The sequence below is a fragment of the Petromyzon marinus genome, chromosome 37, assembly GCF_048934315.1.
Source record: "Petromyzon marinus isolate PM22_M1 ecotype Great Lakes invasive population chromosome 37, UKy_Petmar_22M1.pri1.0, whole genome shotgun sequence".
Classification (NCBI taxonomy): Eukaryota; Metazoa; Chordata; class Hyperoartia; order Petromyzontiformes; family Petromyzontidae; genus Petromyzon; species Petromyzon marinus.
Window position 1 is genome coordinate 2,138,638 of NC_133703.1, and position 26,095 is coordinate 2,164,732.

Genomic DNA, 26,095 nt, shown 5'->3' on the forward strand with positions numbered 1-26,095 from the left:
TCGTGATATGCCAAACTCTTACTAATGCATTAGTAATAATCGAGACGAGATGTGAAATAAGGTGTTTAGAGAAGCTACGACAATTCAGCGTGCGTGCAATCCAGTAGACTCTTGATTATCCGTGTGCGGTTTATCTGATTTGCAGATTAACCACCCACATGAGATTTTTACTTATTAATAACTCATGGATTTTCCCTTAGGCCCAAATTAATAATCTAAGAATAGTTATACATTGTAATTCTTGGAAATGTTTGTTACAAGTCACGTGCTTATATCGAGCAAATATGTGCGCCCATGAATCCGAAATCTACGTGATCACCTCGACAGTACAGTAGTTGCATATCTTTACAACAGTGGGTGGAGTTTGATTGATGGCGATTGGCGTGGCTCTGCTATCCACTTAGAGGGCCGAGTCTTCTGCTCGGGAGCAGGAAAGTTTTATCACCGACCACGTGCATCGATCGGTTGATCGTTAGTTTGTGGCATAGAGATCCGCAGAAAATAGATATATTTGGATCATCCGAGATTTTTATCATCCACAGCCATCTTCCCCGTAATTAGCGCGGATAATCGAGAGTCTACTGTATGTGAAAATTTGTCTCCTTACTCCCCGGAGGAGGCGGCGGTCTCGTGTCGCGAGTGCTGATGTTGCCGAGAAACGCGGCCGGTTTCTCCTTGACCACGAGGTCGCGAGGAGTCTCGAGGGAGCCACAGCACAGGGCCAACTGAAACAGCTTCCGGGCCAGCGTGTCCCCTTTCACCTGCCCCAGGAAGTCCTGCACACACTGTTGGTGGAAACAATAAAGGACCCAAACCACTTGCAGCCATATCACTCTGTTGGAACAAATAGAGGGTGATACATGCATAGATGTCCGACCAATTTCAATGCCCCCCCTTACTTTTGTCTCAATGTGTGACTGAATTTTGTGAAAGCGATGGCCCTAAATATTATAGAGGAGAGTTAATTCAGTGGTAGAGAAAGTTTTTTGATAATGGTGGAAGTATCCACAGACTTGAAACGTATGGCGATTATCACTCATTAAATAATTCCGAGGACAAATGTATTATGGAAAATCTTTGACAAATGTAAGCAAATGCATGAACTTTCTCGCACGGTAATTTTGTTGCATTAAGTCCAGACGCCATGGCCCCCACCTTCTTCAGCTTATTCACAAAGATGTCCTCGGCGTTCTGGAAGACCTGCAGCACCATCTCGGCCGCCGGCTGTGTCGTGAACTGTCGGCGAAGATCGGCGCTCGTCCCTGGCAAGGGGAACGACTCCAACAGGTATTCCTTGACCTTGTGTGGCTGGCCCTCCACCCCCTGCTTGATGTCACACTCGATGCGAGCCAGCCCACGGTCCATCGCCTCCCGCTCGCCTTTCTGGGCCTTGCCAATCACCTAAACAAACAACACAATGTTAGCAACTGTGGCGGCCACAGGTGCAGGGCAGTGCTGTAGTTGCGATGATGGAACACGTGATGCACGAGTGGTTCAACAGCGAATGCAAGGTGTGCTGCTAATGCAAGACTGCAATCGAGAGATGGGATTGGTGGATAATCCTAGCGGCAGTGGCTTTTGGCAAGCCATCGACCAAAGACAGTCACCGCATCACTCGCTTTCAGATGGGCTTCTGCGGCCAACTGGAATGCTCTTCCTTCCGATATTAGTAAGCCATTGGAGCTTTGCACTTTAAAATCTAGATTGAAAACAATTTCTTTAGAACTGCTTTTTGTGTTCAGTTTGTTGTCCTCCACACCTCTGATTGGCACAGTTGGCTACGTACAGTGCGAAAGACGTTCAACATATATACATGTGGTTTTACCCAATCCAGTCATTTCTGAGTACTTGTTTAGATTTGCAAATTTTGATTCTGACGCCGGCACACACGTCCTCCTCATTCATTAATAATAACACGGGATTTTTTTTTTACATTATTTGTGAAGCATATAGAAATGCAGTTTTGGATAATACACCCGCAATATTAACTAGGGCGACTCCTGGGATCGAATCGCGAACCTCTGAAACAAGCGACAAATGCACAACCACTCGGGAAAGAAGATTTCTGTAAGGAGCGGTACAGTAAAATAGGCCTCATCCTTCAATACGATATATATTAACATGATGTACTTACACGAGCAGTTACTTCAGTGCTCTTGTCACAGCACTGCACCCACAAAACTGAAGTCGTGTTGGAAGTCTGTCTCAGACTGCATGACAAAAGGATACACCACATTCACTTGACAGGGAGACAGGTGTGAAACTTGTGTGCCTGAGCAACTGAGGATAGCTCAGCATTGTGGCCGTGTAAGGCAAACGCAGGGGCGGGGGAATATTGGTAAAAGGCTGATGCAGTGTCACTCTCAGGTGTGAACACAGCGACACGTACGTTGTGGCTGTGTGTCAGCAATTCCAGAACGCATTTAATTCCGAAAGTAAACCCCCTCAAGGGCAACAACAATACATACTTGAGGCAATCTTGATTTGAAGCTTTCGCGACTGCAGGAATCCACACTCTTTGGTTCTTTCGGTAAAGTCACGTAAAATCGAGGAGGAGGCCGCTTTCCTACCTTACAGTTACACGCTAATTTCTCACGTTAACATCACTAGCCCTGGACACTTCTTTATGACCCATGGGCTACACACATTTCAAACAATTTAAAACAGTCTGCCTCAGCAGCACACCAAGGCTTTATCACCTGATGACGGACGCTTGTGTCGCGCCCAAAACGTCATGATTTATTTTATTTTATACCTACGTGACTTTACCGAAAGAACCAAAGAGTATAACTTGAGGCATCGAATAATAATACAATTCGCAGTCAACAAGCGACGCAATTCATACACACGTACACACACACACACACGCTCGTACACGCAGGCACGGCACGTACGGAAATGCCCAGAGGTATGCTGGTGATACGGATGCCCAGATCGTGAATATCCGGAGCCCCGTATCGTTCCATGAGATGCTTCAGCAAGTCCGGCACCTTGAAGCGTGCCATCACTCCTTTGCCTCAGGAGCTGCGGCTCTTGGCCACGAAGGTCCTAAACTCTGCCGCAAACAACAACAACAACACGAGCGGGTTACGCAGAGCGCATGCTAGGGGAGCAACGACGACGCATTGATTCGGACGTGATCATTCATCCTGAAGATCGCGATATGCACACCGGATCGCGTGCGTAAGAATTTATGTTTTAGATTTGTATACGTTGCGTGTCATTGTTTCACATTGTCCCACACCCACCCACTCCAGTCACTAGAGCCGGCTGTGTTCACGTTTTAAAACAAGGCGTTGAATCTAGAATTTATTTACGAGCCCTCAATCGCGATAATCGATTGATTCGCGACATGGGTGGCTGGGGTGGCGCGTATCGCTTCTGTTTATGTCTGCAAGGAATCACTTGCTGAGCCTTCGTATCATTTCAAATACCAAACAAATTCATGCATCAGTAGCACGGGTGCCTTGAAAAATGGAAAAAATCCGATAAGCGACGTTTTGGGCAATGACCCTTCTTCATATTGCATAGAAAGGCCAGAGAGATTGAATGAACAATAAGAATTGGAAACTGCACTTCACAGCGATTACCGTGTTTCAAAAGTTATTAGGTAACCATTCATATGAACCTTATGGTGGGACCCCGGGGTCCCATAAGTCTCCGGCTCTTGCATAAACATTATATTATATATAATGTAAACATTGTATTATAATGTAAACATTATATTATATATAAACATTATATTATATATATATAATGTAAACATTATATATATTATATATAATGTAAACATATTATAATGTAAACATAAACTGTGGTCTTTTTCACCAATGGGTTTGAAGGATGGTGGCAAGTGTTGTCTTGTTAAACTATGCCTTTAAAACTGAAAACTACTTACCTACAGTAGCTCTATTTAAATACACTATCGAAAACATAATCTACTCCCCTCTGTCAATCATCGTGTTTCTCAGTGTGGATTTGTAAACACACTTGTTAAACAATACATAAAATAGTACGCGTTTTCAATGCGCTGTTCATATTGTAAAATGTGTTTATTCCAATGTGACTCTACAGCAGTTGCAGAGCCGCACTTTTATATAATTCAGGTCAAAGCCAGATAAACAGTGGAGGATAAACATCGCATGAAGGCGGGGCAATTTTTGTGCAATCATTTCAGGTCAAATTTACAGGTGCGTTTTATTCATGCCACACAGGTAGAGAGTTGAGAGTGAAACCTGGCCCACTGGCATCGTGAGTCATGGATCATGAGTCACCCGGACTTGTTGTGTTTGTTTATGGTTGCTATACAAGCCATCAAATCTACACCACGAAGAGAGTTGATGAACAAGTAGGAGAGTGTGTAACTGGATTACATTCATGTGCACAGGCGTTTCAGATGTGAATATAAATAAGGTCGACTCAAACGCCACTCTTTAGGATTTGGCACACTCAATAACATTTTAATTGATAAATTAAGACCAACAAACCATAATCAAATGGATCATGCATCGATGTACCAATTGTGGTTACGGACTGCTAAAGAAGAAAATGATGAATGCAGATTCGAAGCGAGTTTAAACGTGAATCTACACCATTTAAATATATTTTAAACAACCCGTTGCAAACATGACAGCAATTTGAAATGTAGCACTGTACATCAGAACAATTTGAAAGACGTTAGAGATTTGAAATTGTCCAAAAAGAAAGGGGGAAAATAAATATATTTTTACATAATACAGGTTTTTTGGGTAAGATCGCGTAAATATAAAAATATGTCGGTAAACCCACCACCACCCGACACAGCCAATTAGTAAGGTTTGTCAATTAAACGGAACATGCCAATTCGTTACTAGTACAGCACACCGGTTGTGTGTTAGAGAGCAAAGCCACAACATTAACAATCTGAGTACGACGTTTCGCCAGTAATTACAACCAGCGTCATCAGGAGGCAGCCAGATTTGTGGATTTTTAAATGTAGATTTATTTAAATCTAAATTTAAAAACAAATAGAGAAACTGGAACATTATTATTACAGAATTTGGTGAGACATGTCGAAAAGAGACTGACTCCAGCTTAGCTTGCAAGAACTAAGAGACAGTGTGGCCATGTGGCCTTAATGAGAGACTCACTCCAGCTTAGCTTGCAAGAACTAAGAGACACTGTGTGGCCATGTGGCCTTAATGAGAGAGACTCACTCCAGCTTAGCTTGCAAGAACTAAGAGACACAGTGTGGCCATGTGGCCTTAATGAGAGAGACTCACTCCAGATTAGCTTGCAAGAACTAAGAGACACTGTGTGGCCATGTGGCCTTAATGAGAGAGACTCACTCCAGCTTAGCTTGCAAGAACTAAGAGACACAGTGTGGCCATGTGGCCTTAATGAGAGACTCACTCCAGCTTAGCTTGCAAGAACTAAGAGACAGTGTGGCCATGTGCCTTAATGAGAGAGACTGACTCCAGCTTAGCTTGCAAGAACTAAGAGACACAGTGTGGCCATGTGGCCTTAATGAGAGAGACTGACTCCAGCTTAGCTTGCAAGAACTAAGAGACACAGTGTGGCCATGTGGCCTTAATGAGAGAGACTGACTCCAGCTTAGCTTGCAAGAACTAAGAGACACAGTGTGGCGATGTGGCCTTAATGAGAGAGACTCACTCCAGCTTAGCTTGCAAGAACTAAGAGACACTGTGTGGCCATGTGGCCTTAATGAGAAAGACTCACTCCAGCTTAGCTTGCAAGAACTAAGAGACACAGTGTGACCATGTGACTTTAATGAGAGAGACTGACTCCAGCTTAGCTTGCAAGAACTAAGAGACACTGTGTGGCCATGTGGCCTTAATGAGAGAGACTGACTCAAGGTTAGCTTGCAAGAACTAAGAGACACAGTGTGGCCATGTGGCCTTAATGAGAGAGACTGACTCCAGCTTAGCTTGCAAGAACTAAGAGACACAGTGTGGCCATGTGGCCTTAATGAGAGAGACTGACTCCAGCTTAGCTTGCAAGAACTAAGAGACACAGTGTGACCATGTGACCTTAATGAGAGAGACTGACTCCAGCTTAGCTTGCAAGAACTAAGAGACACTGTGTGGCCATGTGGCCTTAATGAGAGAGACTGACTCAAGCTTAGCTTGCAAGAACTAAGAGACACAGTGTGGCCATGTGGCCTTAATGAGAGAGACTCACTCCAGCTTAGCTTGCAAGAACTAAGAGACACTGTGTGGCCATGTGGCCTTAATGAGAAAGACTCACTCCAGCTTAGCTTGCAAGAACTAAGAGACTCAGTGTGGCCATGTGGCCTTAATGAGAGAGACTGACTCCAACTTAACTTGCAAGAACTAAGATACACTGTGTGGCCATGTGGCCTTAATGAGAGAGACTCACTCCAGCTTAGCTTGCAAGAACTAAGAGACACAGTGTGGCCATGTGGCCTTAATGAGAGACTCACTCCAGCTTAGCTTGCAAGAACTAAGAGACAGTGTGGCCATGTAGCCTTAATGAGAGAGACTGACTCCAGCTTAGCATTCAAGAACTAAGAGACACAGTGTGGCCATGTGGCCTTAATGAGAGAGACTGACTCCAGCTTAGCTTGCAAGAACTAAGAGACACAGTGTGGCCATGTGGCCTTAATGAGAGAGACTCACTCCAGCTTAGCTTGCAAGAACTAAGAGACACAGTGTGGCCATGTGGCCTTAATGAGAGACTCACTCCAGCTTAGCTTGCAAGAACTAAGAGACAGTGTGGCCATGTGGCCTTAATGAGAGAGACTGACTCCAGCTTAGCTTGCAAGAACTAAGAGACACAGTGTGGCCATGTGGCCTTAATGAGAGAGACTGACTCCAGCTTAGCTTGCAAGAACTAAGAGACACAGTGTGGCCATGTGGCCTTAATGAGAGAGACTGACTCCAGCTTAGCTTGCAAGAACTAAGAGACACAGTGTGACCATGTGACCTTAATGAGAGAGACTGACTCCAGCTTTATTGCAAGAACTAAGAGACACTGTGTGGCCATGTGGCCTTAATGAGAGAGACTGACTCAAGCTTAGCTTGCAAGAACTAAGAGACACATTGTGGCGATGTGGCCTTAATGAGAGAGACTCACTCCAGCTTAGCTTGCAAGAACTAAGAGACACAGTGTGGCCATGTGGCCTTAATGAGAGAGACTGACTCCAGCTTAGCTTGCAAGAACTAAGAGACACAGTGTGACCATGTGACCTTAATGAGAGAGACTGACTCCAGCTTAGCTTGCAAGAACTAAGAGACACTGTGTGGCCATGTGGCCTTAATGAGAGAGACTGACTCAAGCTTAGCTTGCAAGAACTAAGAGACACAGTGTGGCCATGTGGCCTTAATGAGAGAGACTCACTCCAGCTTAGCTTGCAAGAACTAAGAGACACTGTGTGGCCATGTGGCCTTAATGAGAAAGACTCACTCCAGCTTAGCTTGCAAGAACTAAGAGACTCAGTGTGGCCATGTGGCCTTAATGAGAGAGACTGACTCCAACTTAACTTGCAAGAACTAAGATACACTGTGTGGCCATGTGGCCTTAATGAGAGAGACTCACTCCAGCTTAGCTTGCAAGAACTAAGAGACACAGTGTGGCCATGTGGCCTTAATGAGAGACTCACTCCAGCTTAGCTTGCAAGAACTAAGAGACAGTGTGGCCATGTAGCCTTAATGAGAGAGACTGACTCCAGCTTAGCATTCAAGAACTAAGAGACACAGTGTGGCCATGTGGCCTTAATGAGAGAGACTGACTCCAGCTTAGCTTGCAAGAACTAAGAGACACAGTGTGGCCATGTGGCCTTAATGAGAGACTCACTCCAGCTTAGCTTGCAAGAACTAAGAGACACAGTGTGACCATGTGACCTTAATGAGAGAGACTGACTCCAGCTTAGCTTGCAAGAACTAAGAGACACTGCGTGGCCATGTGGCCTTAATGAGAGAGACTGACTCAAGCTTAGCTTGCAAGAACTAAGAGACACAGTGTGGCCATGTGGCCTTAATGAGAGAGACTCACTCCAGCTTAGCTTGCAAGAACTAAGAGACACTGTGTGGCCATGTGGCCTTAATGAGAAAGACTCACTCCAGCTTAGCTTGCAAGAACTAAGAGATTCAGTATGGCCATGTGGCCTTAATGAGAGAGACTGACTCAAGCTTAGCTTGCAAGAACTAAGAGACACTGTGTGGCCATGTGGCCTTAATGAGAGAGACTGACTCCAGCTTAGCTTGCAAGAACTAAGAGACACAGTGTGACCATGTGACCTTAATGAGAGAGACTGACTCAAGCTTAGCTTGCAAGAACTAAGAGACACTGTGTGGCCATGTGGCCTTAATGAGAGAGACTGACTCAAGCTTAGCTTGCAAGAACTAAGAGACACAGTGTGGCCATGTGGCCTTAATGAGAGAGACTCACTCGAGCTTAGCTTGCAAGAACTAAGAGACACTGTGTGGCCATGTGGCCTAAATGAGAAAGACTCACTCCAGCTTAGCTTGCAAGAACTAAGAGACTCAGTGTGGCCATGTGGCCTTAATGAGAGAGACTGACTCCAACTTAACTTGCAAGAACTAAGATACACTGTGTGGCCATGTGGCCTTAATGAGAGAGACTCACTCCAGCTTAGCTTGCAAGAACTAAGAGACACAGTGTGGCCATGTGGCCTTAATGAGAGACTCACTCCAGCTTAGCTTGCAAGAACTAAGAGACACAGTGTGACCATGTGACCTTAATGAGAGAGACTGACTCCAGCTTAGCTTGCAAGAACTAAGAGACACTGCGTGGCCATGTGGCCTTAATGAGAGAGACTGACTCAAGCTTAGCTTGCAAGAACTAAGAGACACAGTGTGGCCATGTGGCCTTAATGAGAGAGACTCACTCCAGCTTAGCTTGCAAGAACTAAGAGACGCTGTGTGGCCATGTGGCCTTAATGAGAAAGACTCACTCGAGCTTAGCTTGCAAGAACTAAGAGATTCAGTATGGCCATGTGGCCTTAATGAGAGAGACTGACTCAAGCTTAGCTTGCAAGAACTAAGAGACACTGTGTGGCCATGTGGCCTTAATGAGAGAGACTGACTCCAGCTTAGCTTGCAAGAACTAAGAGACACAGTGTGACCATGTGACCTTAATGAGAGAGACTGACTCAAGCTTAGCTTGCAAGAACTAAGAGACACTGTGTGGCCATGTAGCCTTAATGAGAGAGACTGACTCAAGCTTAGCTTGCAAGAACTAAGAGACACAGTGTGGCCATGTGGCCTTAATGAGAGAGACTCACTCCAGCTTAGCTTGCAAGAACTAAGAGACACTGTGTGGCCATGTGGCCTTAATGAGAAAGACTCACTCCAGCTTAGCTTGCAAGAACTAAGAGACTCAGTGTGGCCATGTGGCCTTAATGAGAGAGACTGACTCCAACTTAACTTGCAAGAACTAAGATACACTGTGTGGCCATGTGGCCTTAATGAGAGAGACTCACTCCAGCTTAGCTTGCAAGAACTACGAGACACAGTGTGGCCATGTGGCCTTAATGAGAGACTCACTCCAGCTTAGCATGCAAGAACTAAGAGACAGTGTGGCCATGTAGCCTTAATGAGAGAGACTGACTCCAGTTTAGCTTGCAAGAACTAAGAGACACAGTGTGGCCATGTGGCCTTAATGAGAGAGACTGACTCCAGCTTAGCTTGCAAGAACTAAGAGACACAGTGTGGCCATGTGGCCTTAATGAGAGAGACTGATTCCAGCTTAGCTTGCAAGAACGAAGAGACACAGTGTGGCCATGTGGCCTTAATGAGAGAGACTGACTCCAGCTTAGCTTGCAAGAACTAAGAGACACAGTGTGACCATGTGACCTTAATGAGAGAGACTGACTCCAGCTTAGCTTGCAAGAACTAAGAGACACTGTGTGGCCATGTGGCCTTAATGAGAGAGACTGACTCAAGCTTAGCTTGCAAGAACTAAGAGACACAGTGTGGCCATGTGGCCTTAATGAGAGAGACTCACTCCAGCTTAGCTTGCAAGAACTAAGAGACACTGTGTGGCCATGTGGCCTTAATGAGAAAGACTCACTCCAGCTTAGCTTGCAAGAACTAAGAGACTCAGTATGGCCATGTGGCCTTAATGAGAGAGACTGACTCCAACTTAACTTGCAAGAACTAAGATACACTGTGTGGCCATGTGGCCTTAATGAGAGAGACTCACTCCAGCTTAGCTTGCAAGAACTAAGAGACACAGTGTGGCCATGTGGCCTTAATGAGAGAGACTGATTCCAGCATAGCTTGCAAGAACTAAGAGACACAGTGTGGCCATGTGGCCTTAATGAGAGAGACTGACTCCAGCTTAGCTTGCAAGAACTAAGAGACAGTGTGACCATGTGACCTTAATGAGAGAGACTGACTCCAGCTTAGCTTGCAAGAACTAAGAGACACTGTGTGGCCATGGGGCCTTAATGAGAGAGACTGACTCCAGCTTAGCTTGCAAGAACTAAGAGACACAGTGTGACCATGTGACCTTAATGAGAGAGACTGACTCAAGCTTAGCTTGCAAGAACTAAGAGACACTGTGTGGCCATGTGGCCTTAATGAGAGAGACTGACTCAAGCTTAGCTTGCAAGAACTAAGAGACACAGTGTGGCCATGTGGCCTTAATGAGAGAGACTCACTCCAGCTTAGCTTGCAAGAACTAAGAGACACTGTGTGGCCATGTGGCCTTAATGAGAGAGACTCACTCCAGCTTAGCTTGCAAGAACTAAGAGACACAGTGTGGCCATGTGGCCTTCATGAGAGACTCACTCCAGCTTAGCTTGCAAGAAATAAGAGACAGTGTGGCCATGTAGCCTTAATGAGAGAGACTCACTCCAGCTTAGCTTGCAAGAACTAAGAGACAGTGTGGCCATGTGGCCTTAATGAGAGAGACTGACTCCAGTTTAGCTTGCAAGAACTAAGAGACACAGTGTGGCCATGTGGCCTTAATGAGAGAGACTGACTCCAGCTTAGCTTGCAAGAACTAAGAGACACAGTGTGGCCATGTGGCCTTAATGAGAGAGACTGATTCCAGCTTAGCTTGCAAGAACGAAGAGACACAGTGTGGCCATGTGGCCTTAATGAGAGAGACTGACTCCAGCTTAGCTTCCAAGAACTAAGAGACACAGTGTGACCATGTGACCTTAATGAGAGAGACTGACTCCAGCTTAGCTTGCAAGAACTAAGAGACACTGTGTGGCCATGTGGCCTTAATGAGAGAGACTGACTCAAGCTTAGCTTGCAAGAACTAAGAGACACAGTGTGGCCATGTGGCCTTAATGAGAGAGACTCACTCCAGCTTAGCTTGCAAGAACTAAGAGACACTGTGTGGCCATGTGGCCTTAATGAGAAAGACTCACTCCAGCTTAGCTTGCAAGAACTAAGAGACTCAGTATGGCCATGTGGCCTTAATGAGAGAGACTGACTCCAACTTAACTTGCAAGAACTAAGATACACTGTGTGGCCATGTGGCCTTAATGAGAGAGACTCACTCCAGCTTAGCTTGCAAGAACTAAGAGACACAGTGTGGCCATGTGGCCTTAATGAGAGAGACTGATTCCAGCATAGCTTGCAAGAACTAAGAGACACAGTGTGGCCATGTGGCCTTAATGAGAGAGACTGACTCCAGCTTAGCTTGCAAGAACTAAGAGACAGTGTGACCATGTGACCTTAATGAGAGAGACTGACTCCAGCTTAGCTTGCAAGAACTAAGAGACACTGTGTGGCCATGTGGCCTTAATGAGAGAGACTGACTCCAGCTTAGCTTGCAAGAACTAAGAGACACAGTGTGACCATGTGACCTTAATGAGAGAGACTGACTCAAGCTTAGCTTGCAAGAACTAAGAGACACTGTGTGGCCATGTGGCCTTAATGAGAGAGACTGACTCAAGCTTAGCTTGCAAGAACTAAGAGACACAGTGTGGCCATGTGGCCTTAATGAGAGAGACTCACTCCAGCTTAGCTTGCAAGAACTAAGAGACACTGTGTGGCCATGTGGCCTTAATGAGAGAGACTCACTCCAGCTTAGCTTGCAAGAACTAAGAGACACAGTGTGGCCATGTGGCCTTCATGAGAGACTCACTCCAGCTTAGCTTGCAAGAAATAAGAGACAGTGTGGCCATGTAGCCTTAATGAGAGAGACTGACTCCAGCTTAGCTTGCAAGAACTAAGAGACACAGTGTGGCCATGTGGCCTTAATGAGACTGACTCCAGCTTAGCTTGCAAGAACTAAGAGACACAGTGTGGCCATGTGGCCTTAATGAGAGACTCACTCCAGCTTAGCTTGCAAGGACTAAGAGACAGTGTGGCCATGTAGCCTTAATGAGAGAGACTGACTCCAGCTTAGCTTGCAAGAACTAAGAGACACAGTGTGGCCATGTGGCCGTAATGAGAGAGACTGACTCCAGCTTAGCTTGCAAGAACTAAGAGACACAGTGTGGCCATGTGGCCTTAATGAGAGAGACTGATTCCAGCTTAGCTTGCAAGAACTAAGAGACACAGTGTGGCCATGTGGCCTTAATGAGAGAGACTGACTCCAGCTTAGCTTGCAAGAACTAAGAGACACTGTGTGGCCATGTGGCCTTAATGAGAGAGACTGACTCAAGCTTAGCTTGCAAGAACTAAGAGACACAGTGTGGCCATGTGGCCTTAATGAGAGAGACTCACTCCAGCTTAGCTTGCAAGAACTAAGAGACACTGTGTAGCCATGTGGCCTTAATGAGAGAGACTCACTCCAGCTTAGCTTGCAAGAACTAAGAGACTCAGTGTGGCCATGTGGCCTTAATGAGAGAGACTGACTCCAACTTAGCTTGCAAGAACTAAGAGACACTGTGTGGCCATGTGGCCTTAATGAGAAAGACTCACTCCAGCTTAGCTTGCAAGAACTAAGAGACACAGTGTGGCCATGTGGCCTTAATGAGAGACTCACTCCAGCTTAGCTTGCAAGAACTAAGAGACAGTGTGGCCATGTAGCCTTAATGAGAGAAACTGACTCCAGCTTAGCTTGCAAGAACTAAGAGACACAGTGTGGCCATGTGGCCTTAATGAGAGAGACTGCCTCCAGCTTAGCTTGCAAGAACTAAGAGACACAGTGTGGCCATGTGGCCTTAATGAGAGAGACTGATTCCAGCTTAGCTTGCAAGAACGAAGAGACACAGTGTGGCCATGTGGCCTTAATGAGAGAGACTGACTCCAACTTAACTTCCAAGAACTAAGATACACTGTGTGGCCATGTGGCCTTAATGAGAGAGACTCACTCCAGCTTAGCTTGCAAGAACTAAGAGACACAGTGTGGCCATGTGGCCTTAATGAGAGACTCACTCCAGCTTAACTTGCAAGAACTAAGAGACACAGTGTGACCATGTAGCCTTAATGAGAGAGACTGACTCCAGCTTAGCTTGCAAGAACTAAGAGACACAGTGTGGCCATGTGGCCTTAATGAGAGAGACTGACTCCAGCTTAGCTTGCAAGAACTAAGAGACACAGTGTGGCCATGTGGCCTTAATGAGAGAGACTGATTCCAGCTTAGCTTGCAAGAACTAAGAGACAGTGTGGCCATGTGGCCTTAATGAGAGAGACTGACTCCAGCTTAGCTTGCAAGAACTAAGAGACTCAGTATGGCCATGTGGCCTTAATGAGAGAGACTGACTCCAACTTAACTTGCAAGAACTAAGATACACTGTGTGGCCATGTGGCCTTAATGAGAGAGACTCACTCCAGCTTAGCTTGCAAGAACTAAGAGACACAGTGTGGCCATGTGGCCTTAATGAGAGAGACTGATTCCAGCTTAGCTTGCAAGAACTAAGAGACACTGTGTGGCCATGTGGCCTTAATGAGAGAGACTGACTCAAGCTTAGCTTGCAAGAACTAAGAGATACTGTGTGGCCATGTGGCCTTAATGAGAGAGACTGACTCAAGCTTAGCTTGCAAGAACTAAGAGACACAGTGTGGCCATGTGGCCTTAATGAGAGAGACTCACTCCAGCTTAGCTTGCAAGAACTAAGAGACACTGTGTGGCCATGTGGCCTTAATGAGAAAGACTCACTCCAGCTTAGCTTGCAAGAACTAAGAGACTCAGTGTGGCCATGTGGCCTTAATGAGAGAGACTGACTCCAACTTAACTTGCAAGAACTAAGATACACTGTGTGGCCATGTGGCCTTAATGAGAGAGACTCACTCCAGCTTAGCTTGCAAGAACTAAGAGACACAGTGTGGCCATGTGGCCTTCATGAGAGACTCACTCCAGCTTAGCTTGCAAGAAATAAGAGACAGTGTGGCCATGTAGCCTTAATGAGAGAGACTGACTCCAGCTTAGCTTGCAAGAACTAAGAGACATAGTGTGGCCATGTGGCCTTAATGAGAGAGACTGACTCCAGCTTAGCTTGCAAGAACTAAGAGACACAGTGTGGCCATGTGGCCTTAATGAGAGAGACTGATTCCAGCTTAGCTTGCAAGAACGAAGAGACACAGTGTGGCCATGTGGCCTTAATGAGAGAGACTGACTCCAGCTTAGCTTGCAAGAACTAAGAGACACAGTGTGACCATGTGACCTTAATGAGAGAGACTGACTCCAGCTTAGCTTGCAAGAACTAAGAGACACTGTGTGGCCATGTGGCCTTAATGAGAGAGACTGACTCAAGCTTAGCTTGCAAGAACTAAGAGACACAGTGTGGCCATGTGGCCTTAATGAGAGAGACTCACTCCAGCTTAGCTTGCAAGAACTAAGAGACACTGTGTGGCCATGTGGCCTTAATGAGAAAGACTCACTCCAGCTTAGCTTGCAAGAACTAAGAGACTCAGTATGGCCATGTGGCCTTAATGAGAGAGACTGACTCCAACTTAACTTGCAAGAACTAAGATACACTGTGTGGCCATGTGGCCTTAATGAGAGAGACTCACTCCAGTTTAGCTTGCAAGAACTAAGAGACACAGTGTGGCCATGTGGCCTTAATGAGAGACTCACTCCAGCTTAGCTTGCAAGAACTAAGAGACAGTGTGGCCATGTAGCCTTAATGAGAGAGACTGACTCCAGCTTAGCTTGCAAGAACTAAGAGACACAGTGTGGCCATGTGGCCTTAATGAGAGAGACTGACTCCAGCTTAGCTTGCAAGAACTAAGAGACACAGTGTGGCCATGTGGCCTTAATGAGAGAGACTGATTCCAGCTTAGCTTGCAAGAACTAAGAGACACAGTGTGGCCATGTGGCCTTAATGAGAGAGACTGACTCCAGCTTAGCTTGCAAGAACTAAGAGACACTGTGTGGCCATGTGGCCTTAATGAGAGAGACTGACTCAAGCTTAGCTTGCAAGAACTAAGAGACACAGTGTGGCCATGTGGCCTTAATGAGAGAGACTCACTCCAGCTTAGCTTGCAAGAACTAAGAGACACTGTGTGGCCATGTGGCCTTAATGAGAGAGACTCACTCCAGCTTAGCTTGCAAGAACTAAGAGACTCAGTGTGGCCATGTGGCCTTAATGAGAGAGACTGACTCCAACTTAGCTGGCAAGAACTAAGAGACACTGTGTGGCCATGTGGCCTTAATGAGAAAGACTCACTCCAGCTTAGCTTGCAAGAACTAAGAGACACAGTGTGGCCATGTGGCCTTAATGAGAGACTCACTCCAGCTTAGCTTGCAAGAACTAAGAGACAGTGTGGCCATGTAGCCTTAATGAGAGAAACTGACTCCAGCTTAGCTTGCAAGAACTAAGAGACACAGTGTGGCCATGTGGCCTTAATGAGAGAGACTGCCTCCAGCTTAGCTTGCAAGAACTAAGAGACACAGTGTGGCCATGTGGCCTTAATGAGAGAGACTGACTCCAACTTAGCTTGCAAGAACTAAGAGACACTGTGTGGCCATGTGGCCTTAATGAGAAAGACTCACTCCAGCTTAGCTTGCAAGAACTAAGAGACACAGTGTGGCCATGTGGCCTTAATGAGAGACTCACTCCAGCTTAGCTTGCAAGAACTAAGAGACAGTGTGGCCATGTAGCCTTAATGAGAGAAACTGACTCCAGCTTAGCTTGCAAGAACTAAGAGACACAGTGTGGCCATGTGGCCTTAATGAGAGAGACTGCCTCCAGCTTAGCTTGCAAGAACTAAGAGACTCAGTGTGGCCATGTGGCCTTAATGAGAGAGACTGACTCCAACTTAGCTTGCAAGAACTAAGAGACACTGTGTGGCCATGTGGCCTTAATGAGAGAGACTCACTCCAGCTTAGCTTGCAAGAACTAAGAGACACAGTGTGGCCATGTGGCCTTAATGAGAGACTCACTCCAGCATAGCTTGCAAGAACTAAGAGACAGTGTCGCCATGTAGCCTTAATGAGAGAAACTGACTCCAGCTTAGCTTGCAAGAACTAAGAGACACAGTGTGGCCATGTGGCCTTAATGAGAGAGACTGCCTCCAGCTTAGCTTGCAAGAACTAAGAGACACAGTGTGGCCATGTGGCCTTAATGAGAGAGACTGATTCCAGCTTAACTTGCAAGAACTAAGAGACACTGTGTGGCCATGTGGCCTTAATGAGAAAGACTCACTCCAGCTTAGCTTGCAAGAACTAAGAGACTCAGTATGGCCATGTGGCCTTAATGAGAGAGACTGACTCCAACTTAACTTGCAAGAACTAAGATACACTGTGTGGCCATGTGGCCTTAATGAGAGAGACTCACTCCAGCTTAGCTTGCAAGAACTAAGAGACACAGTGTGGCCATGTGGCCTTAATGAGAGACTCACTCAAGCTTAGCTTGCAAGAACTAAGAGACAGTGTGGCCATGTAGCCTTAATGAGAGAGACTTACTCCAGCTTAGCTTGCAAGAACAAAGAGACACAGTGTGGCCATGTGGCCTTAATGAGAGAGACTGACTCCAGCTTAGCTTGCAAGAACTAAGAGACACAGTGTGGCCATGTGGCCTTAATGAGAGAGACTGATTCCAGCATAGCTTGCAAGAACTAAGAGACACAGTGTGGCCATGTGGCCTTAATGAGAGAGACTGACTCCAGCTTAGCTTGCAAGAACTAAGAGACAGTGTGACCATGTGACCTTAATGAGAGAGACTGACTCCAGCTTAGCTTGCAAGAACTAAGATACACTGTGTGGCCATGTGGCCTTAATGAGAGAGACTCACTCCAGCTTAGCTTGCAAGAACTAAGAGACACAGTGTGGCCATGTGGCCTTAATGAGAGAGACTGATTCCAGCATAGCTTGCAAGAACTAAGAGACACAGTGTGGCCATGTGGCCTTAATGAGAGAGACTGACTCCAGCTTAGCTTGCAAGAACTAAGAGACAGTGTGACCATGTGACCTTAATGAGAGAGACTGACTCCAGCTTAGCTTGCAAGAACTAAGAGACACTGTGTGGCCATGTGGCCTTAATGAGAGAGACTGACTCCAGCTTAGCTTGCAAGAACTAAGAGACACAGTGTGACCATGTGACCTTAATGAGAGAGACTGACTCAAGCTTAGCTTGCAAGAACTAAGAGACACTGTGTGGCCATGTGGCCTTAATGAGAGAGACTGACTCAAGCTTAGCTTGCAAGAACTAAGAGACACAGTGTGGCCATGTGGCCTTAATGAGAGAGACTCACTCCAGCTTAGCTTGCAAGAACTAAGAGACACTGTGTGGCCATGTGGCCTTAATGAGAGAGACTCACTCCAGCTTAGCTTGCAAGAACTAAGAGACACAGTGTGGCCATGTGGCCTTCATGAGAGACTCACTCCAGCTTAGCTTGCAAGAAATAAGAGACAGTGTGGCCATGTAGCCTTAATGAGAGAGACTGACTCCAGCTTAGCTTGCAAGAACTAAGAGACACAGTGTGGCCATGTGGCCTTAATGAGACTGACTCCAGCTTAGCTTGCAAGAACTAAGAGACACAGTGTGGCCATGTGGCCTTAATGAGAGACTCACTCCAGCTTAGCTTGCAAGGACTAAGAGACAGTGTGGCCATGTAGCCTTAATGAGAGAGACTGACTCCAGCTTAGCTTGCAAGAACTAAGAGACACAGTGTGGCCATGTGGCCGTAATGAGAGAGACTGACTCCAGCTTAGCTTGCAAGAACTAAGAGACACAGTGTGGCCATGTGGCCTTAATGAGAGAGACTGATTCCAGCTTAGCTTGCAAGAACTAAGAGACACAGTGTGGCCATGTGGCCTTAATGAGAGAGACTGACTCCAGCTTAGCTTGCAAGAACTAAGAGACACTGTGTGGCCATGTGGCCTTAATGAGAGAGACTGACTCAAGCTTAGCTTGCAAGAACTAAGAGACACAGTGTGGCCATGTGGCCTTAATGAGAGAGACTCACTCCAGCTTAGCTTGCAAGAACTAAGAGACACTGTGTAGCCATGTGGCCTTAATGAGAGAGACTCACTCCAGCTTAGCTTGCAAGAACTAAGAGACTCAGTGTGGCCATGTGGCCTTAATGAGAGAGACTGACTCCAACTTAGCTTGCAAGAACTAAGAGACACTGTGTGGCCATGTGGCCTTAATGAGAAAGACTCACTCCAGCTTAGCTTGCAAGAACTAAGAGACACAGTGTGGCCATGTGGCCTTAATGAGAGACTCACTCCAGCTTAGCTTGCAAGAACTAAGAGACAGTGTGGCCATGTAGCCTTAATGAGAGAAACTGACTCCAGCTTAGCTTGCAAGAACTAAGAGACACAGTGTGGCCATGTGGCCTTAATGAGAGAGACTGCCTCCAGCTTAGCTTGCAAGAACTAAGAGACACAGTGTGGCCATGTGGCCTTAATGAGAGAGACTGATTCCAGCTTAGCTTGCAAGAACGAAGAGACACAGTGTGGCCATGTGGCCTTAATGAGAGAGACTGACTCCAACTTAACTTCCAAGAACTAAGATACACTGTGTGGCCATGTGGCCTTAATGAGAGAGACTCACTCCAGCTTAGCTTGCAAGAACTAAGAGACACAGTGTGGCCATGTGGCCTTAATGAGAGACTCACTCCAGCTTAACTTGCAAGAACTAAGAGACACAGTGTGACCATGTAGCCTTAATGAGAGAGACTGACTCCAGCTTAGCTTGCAAGAACTAAGAGACACAGTGTGGCCATGTGGCCTTAATGAGAGAGACTGACTCCAGCTTAGCTTGCAAGAACTAAGAGACACAGTGTGGCCATGTGGCCTTAATGAGAGAGACTGATTCCAGCTTAGCTTGCAAGAACTAAGAGACAGTGTGGCCATGTGGCCTTAATGAGAGAGACTGACTCCAGCTTAGCTTGCAAGAACTAAGAGACTCAGTATGGCCATGTGGCCTTAATGAGAGAGACTGACTCCAACTTAACTTGCAAGAACTAAGATACACTGTGTGGCCATGTGGCCTTAATGAGAGAGACTCACTCCAGCTTAGCTTGCAAGAACTAAGAGACACAGTGTGGCCATGTGGCCTTAATGAGAGAGACTGATTCCAGCTTAGCTTGCAAGAACTAAGAGACACTGTGTGGCCATGTGGCCTTAATGAGAGAGACTGACTCAAGCTTAGCTTGCAAGAACTAAGAGATACTGTGTGGCCATGTGGCCTTAATGAGAGAGACTGACTCAAGCTTAGCTTGCAAGAACTAAGAGACACAGTGTGGCCATGTGGCCTTAATGAGAGAGACTCACTCCAGCTTAGCTTGCAAGAACTAAGAGACACTGTGTGGCCATGTGGCCTTAATGAGAAAGACTCACTCCAGCTTAGCTTGCAAGAACTAAGAGACTCAGTGTGGCCATGTGGCCTTAATGAGAGAGACTGACTCCAACTTAACTTGCAAGAACTAAGATACACTGTGTGGCCATGTGGCCTTAATGAGAGAGACTCACTCCATCTTAGCTTGCAAGAACTAAGAGACACAGTGTGGCCATGTGGCCTTCATGAGAGACTCACTCCAGCTTAGCTTGCAAGAAATAAGAGACAGTGTGGCCATGTAGCCTTAATGAGAGAGACTGACTCCAGCTTAGCTTGCAAGAACTAAGAGACATAGTGTGGCCATGTGGCCTTAATGAGAGAGACTGACTCCAGCTTAGCTTGCAAGAACTAAGAGACACAGTGTGGCCATGTGGCCTTAATGAGAGAGACTGATTCCAGCTTAGCTTGCAAGAACGAAGAGACACAGTGTGGCCATGTGGCCTTAATGAGAGAGACTGACTCCAGCTTAGCTTGCAAGAACTAAGAGACACAGTGTGACCATGTGACCTTAATGAGAGAGACTGACTCCAGCTTAGCTTGCAAGAACTAAGAGACACTGTGTGGCCATGTGGCCTTAATGAGAGAGACTGACTCAAGCTTAGCTTGCAAGAACTAAGAGACACAGTGTGGCCATGTGGCCTTAATGAGAGAGACTCACTCCAGCTTAGCTTGCAAGAACTAAGAGACACTGTGTGGCCATGTGGCCTTAATGAGAAAGACTCACTCCAGCTTAGCTTGCAAGAACTAAGAGACTCAGTATGGCCATGTGGCCTTAATGAGAGAGACTGACTCCAACTTAACTTGCAAGAACTAAGATACACTGTGTGGCCATGTGGCCTTAATGAGAGAGACTCACTCCAGTTTAGCTTGCAAGAACTAAGAGACACAGTGTGGCCATGTGGCCTTAATGAGAGACTCACTCCAGCTTAGCTTGCAAGAACTAAGAGACAGTGTGGCCATGTAGCCTTAATGAGAGAGACTGACTCCAGCTTAGCTTGCAAGAACTAAGAGACACAGTGTGGCCATGTGGCCTTAATGAGAGAGACTGACTCCAGCTTAGCTTGCAAGAACTAAGAGACACAGTGTGGCCATGTGGCCTTAATGAGAGAGACTGATTCCAGCTTAGCTTGCAAGAACTAAGAGACACAGTGTGGCCATGTGGCCTTAATGAGAGAGACTGACTCCAGCTTAGCTTGCAAGAACTAAGAGACACTGTGTGGCCATGTGGCCTTAATGAGAGAGACTGACTCAAGCTTAGCTTGCAAGAACTAAGAGACACAGTGTGGCCATGTGGCCTTAATGAGAGAGACTCACTCCAGCTTAGCTTGCAAGAACTAAGAGACACTGTGTGGCCATGTGGCCTTAATGAGAGAGACTCACTCCAGCTTAGCTTGCAAGAACTAAGAGACTCAGTGTGGCCATGTGGCCTTAATGAGAGAGACTGACTCCAACTTAGCTGGCAAGAACTAAGAGACACTGTGTGGCCATGTGGCCTTAATGAGAAAGACTCACTCCAGCTTAGCTTGCAAGAACTAAGAGACACAGTGTGGCCATGTGGCCTTAATGAGAGACTCACTCCAGCTTAGCTTGCAAGAACTAAGAGACAGTGTGGCCATGTAGCCTTAATGAGAGAAACTGACTCCAGCTTAGCTTGCAAGAACTAAGAGACACAGTGTGGCCATGTGGCCTTAATGAGAGAGACTGCCTCCAGCTTAGCTTGCAAGAACTAAGAGACACAGTGTGGCCATGTGGCCTTAATGAGAGAGACTGACTCCAACTTAGCTTGCAAGAACTAAGAGACACTGTGTGGCCATGTGGCCTTAATGAGAAAGACTCACTCCAGCTTAGCTTGCAAGAACTAAGAGACACAGTGTGGCCATGTGGCCTTAATGAGAGACTCACTCCAGCTTAGCTTGCAAGAACTAAGAGACAGTGTGGCCATGTAGCCTTAATGAGAGAAACTGACTCCAGCTTAGCTTGCAAGAACTAAGAGACACAGTGTGGCCATGTGGCCTTAATGAGAGAGACTGCCTCCAGCTTAGCTTGCAAGAACTAAGAGACTCAGTGTGGCCATGTGGCCTTAATGAGAGAGACTGACTCCAACTTAGCTTGCAAGAACTAAGAGACACTGTGTGGCCATGTGGCCTTAATGAGAGAGACTCACTCCAGCTTAGCTTGCAAGAACTAAGAGACACAGTGTGGCCATGTGGCCTTAATGAGAGACTCACTCCAGCATAGCTTGCAAGAACTAAGAGACAGTGTCGCCATGTAGCCTTAATGAGAGAAACTGACTCCAGCTTAGCTTGCAAGAACTAAGAGACACAGTGTGGCCATGTGGCCTTAATGAGAGAGACTGCCTCCAGCTTAGCTTGCAAGAACTAAGAGACACAGTGTGGCCATGTGGCCTTAATGAGAGAGACTGATTCCAGCTTAACTTGCAAGAACTAAGAGACACTGTGTGGCCATGTGGCCTTAATGAGAAAGACTCACTCCAGCTTAGCTTGCAAGAACTAAGAGACTCAGTATGGCCATGTGGCCTTAATGAGAGAGACTGACTCCAACTTAACTTGCAAGAACTAAGATACACTGTGTGGCCATGTGGCCTTAATGAGAGAGACTCACTCCAGCTTAGCTTGCAAGAACTAAGAGACACAGTGTGGCCATGTGGCCTTAATGAGAGACTCACTCAAGCTTAGCTTGCAAGAACTAAGAGACAGTGTGGCCATGTAGCCTTAATGAGAGAGACTTACTCCAGCTTAGCTTGCAAGAACAAAGAGACACAGTGTGGCCATGTGGCCTTAATGAGAGAGACTGACTCCAGCTTAGCTTGCAAGAACTAAGAGACACAGTGTGGCCATGTGGCCTTAATGAGAGAGACTGATTCCAGCTTAGCTTGAAAGAACTAAGAGACACAGTGTGGCCATGTGGCCTTAATGAGAGAGACTGACTCCAGCTTAGCTTGCAAGAACTAAGAGACACAGTGTGACCATGTGACCTTAATGAGAGAGACTGACTCCAGCTTAGCTTGCAATAACTAAGAGACACTGTGTGACCATGTGGCCTTAATGAGAGAGACTGACTCAAGCTTAGCTTGCAAGAACTAAGAGACACAGTGTGGCCATGTGGCCTTAATGAGAGAGACTCACTCCAGCTTAGCTTGCAAGAACTAAGAGACACTGTGTGGCCATGTGGCCTTAATGAGAAAGACTCACTCCAGCTTAGCTTGCAAGAACTAAGAGACTCAGTATGGCCATGTGGCCTTAATGAGAGAGACTGACTCCAACTTAACTTGCAAGAACTAAGATACACTGTGTGGCCATGTGGCCTTAATGAGAGAGACTCACTCCAGTTTAGCTTGCAAGAACTAAGAGACACAGTGTGGCCATGTGGCCTTAATGAGAGACTCACTCCAGCTTAGCTTGCAAGAACTAAGAGACAGTGTGGCCATGTAGCCTTAATGAGAGAGACTGACTCCAGCTTAGCTTGCAAGAACTAAGAGACACAGTGTGGCCATGTGGCCTTAATGAGAGAGACTGACTCCAGCTTAGCTTGCAAGAACTAAGAGACACAGTGTGGCCATGTGGCCTTAATGAGAGAGACTGATTCCAGCTTAGCTTGCAAGAACTAAGAGACACAGTGTGGCCATGTGGCCTTAATGAGAGAGACTGACTCCAGCTTAGCTTGCAAGAACTAAGAGACACTGTGTGGCCATGTGGCCTTAATGAGAGAGACTGACTCAAGCTTAGCTTGCAAGAACTAAGAGACACAGTGTGGCCATGTGGCCTTAATGAGAGAGACTCACTCCAGCTTAGCTTGCAAGAACTAAGAGACACTGTGTGGCCATGTGGCCTTAATGAGAGAGACTCACTCCAGCTTAGCTTGCAAGAACTAAGAGACTCAGTGTGGCCATGTGGCCTTAATGAGAGAGACTGACTCCAACTTAGCTGGCAAGAACTAAGAGACACTGTGTGGCCATGTGGCCTTAATGAGAAAGACTCACTCCAGCTTAGCTTGCAAGAACTAAGAGACACAGTGTGGCCATGTGGCCTTAATGAGAGACTCACTCCAGCTTAGCTTGCAAGAACTAAGAGACAGTGTGGCCATGTAGCCTTAATGAGAGAAACTGACTCCAGCTTAGCTTGCAAGAACTAAGAGACACAGTGTGGCCATGTGGCCTTAATGAGAGAGACTGCCTCCAGCTTAGCTTGCAAGAACTAAGAGACACAGTGTGGCCATGTGGCCTTAATGAGAGAGACTGACTCCAACTTAGCTTGCAAGAACTAAGAGACACTGTGTGGCCATGTGGCCTTAATGAGAAAGACTCACTCCAGCTTAGCTTGCAAGAACTAAGAGACACAGTGTGGCCATGTGGCCTTAATGAGAGACTCACTCCAGCTTAGCTTGCAAGAACTAAGAGACAGTGTGGCCATGTAGCCTTAATGAGAGAAACTGACTCCAGCTTAGCTTGCAAGAACTAAGAGACACAGTGTGGCCATGTGGCCTTAATGAGAGAGACTGCCTCCAGCTTAGCTTGCAAGAACTAAGAGACTCAGTGTGGCCATGTGGCCTTAATGAGAGAGACTGACTCCAACTTAGCTTGCAAGAACTAAGAGACACTGTGTGGCCATGTGGCCTTAATGAGAGAGACTCACTCCAGCTTAGCTTGCAAGAACTAAGAGACACAGTGTGGCCATGTGGCCTTAATGAGAGACTCACTCCAGCATAGCTTGCAAGAACTAAGAGACAGTGTCGCCATGTAGCCTTAATGAGAGAAACTGACTCCAGCTTAGCTTGCAAGAACTAAGAGACACAGTGTGGCCATGTGGCCTTAATGAGAGAGACTGCCTCCAGCTTAGCTTGCAAGAACTAAGAGACACAGTGTGGCCATGTGGCCTTAATGAGAGAGACTGATTCCAGCTTAACTTGCAAGAACTAAGAGACACTGTGTGGCCATGTGGCCTTAATGAGAAAGACTCACTCCAGCTTAGCTTGCAAGAACTAAGAGACTCAGTATGGCCATGTGGCCTTAATGAGAGAGACTGACTCCAACTTAACTTGCAAGAACTAAGATACACTGTGTGGCCATGTGGCCTTAATGAGAGAGACTCACTCCAGCTTAGCTTGCAAGAACTAAGAGACACAGTGTGGCCATGTGGCCTTAATGAGAGACTCACTCAAGCTTAGCTTGCAAGAACTAAGAGACAGTGTGGCCATGTAGCCTTAATGAGAGAGACTTACTCCAGCTTAGCTTGCAAGAACAAAGAGACACAGTGTGGCCATGTGGCCTTAATGAGAGAGACTGACTCCAGCTTAGCTTGCAAGAACTAAGAGACACAGTGTGGCCATGTGGCCTTAATGAGAGAGACTGATTCCAGCTTAGCTTGAAAGAACTAAGAGACACAGTGTGGCCATGTGGCCTTAATGAGAGAGACTGACTCCAGCTTAGCTTGCAAGAACTAAGAGACACAGTGTGACCATGTGACCTTAATGAGAGAGACTGACTCCAGCTTAGCTTGCAATAACTAAGAGACACTGTGTGACCATGTGGCCTTAATGAGAGAGACTGACTCAAGCTTAGCTTGCAAGAACTAAGAGACACAGTGTGGCCATGTGGCCTTAATGAGAGAGACTCACTCCAGCTTAGCTTGCAAGAACTAAGAGATAGTGTGGCCATGTAGCCTTAATGAGAGAGACTGACTCCAGCTTAGCTTGCAAGAACTAAGAGACACAGTGTGGCCATGTGGCCTTAATGAGAGAGACTGACTCCAGCTTAGCTTGCAAGAACTAAGAGACACTGTGTGGCCATGTGGCCTTAATGAGAGAGACTGCCTCCAGCTTAGCTTGCAAGAACTAAGAGACACAGTGTGGCCATGTGGCCTTAATGAGAGAGACTGAGTCCAGCTTAACTTGCAAGAACTAAGCGACACAGTGTGGTCATGTGGCCTTAATGAGAGAGACTGACTCCAGCTTAGCTTGCAAGAATTAAGAGACACAGTGTGCCCATGTGACCTTAATGAGAGAGACTGACTCCAGCTTACCTTGCAAGAACTAAGATACACTGTGTGGCCATGTGGCCTTAATGAGAGAGACTGACTCAAGCTTAGCTTGCAAGAACTAAGAGACACAGTGTGGCCATGTGGCTTTAATGAGAGAGACTCACTCCAGCTTAGCTTGCAAGAACTAAGAGACACTGTGTGGCCATGTGGCCTTAATGAGAGAGACTCACTCCAGCTTAGCTTGCAAGAACTAAGAGACACAGTGTGGCCATGTGGCCTTAATGAGAGACTCACTCCAGCTTAGCTTGCAAGAACTAAGAGACAGTGTGGCCATGTAGCCTAAATGAGAGAGACTGACTCCAGCTTAGCTTGCAAGAACTAAGAGACACAGTGTGGCCATGTGGCCTTAATGAGAGAGACTCAC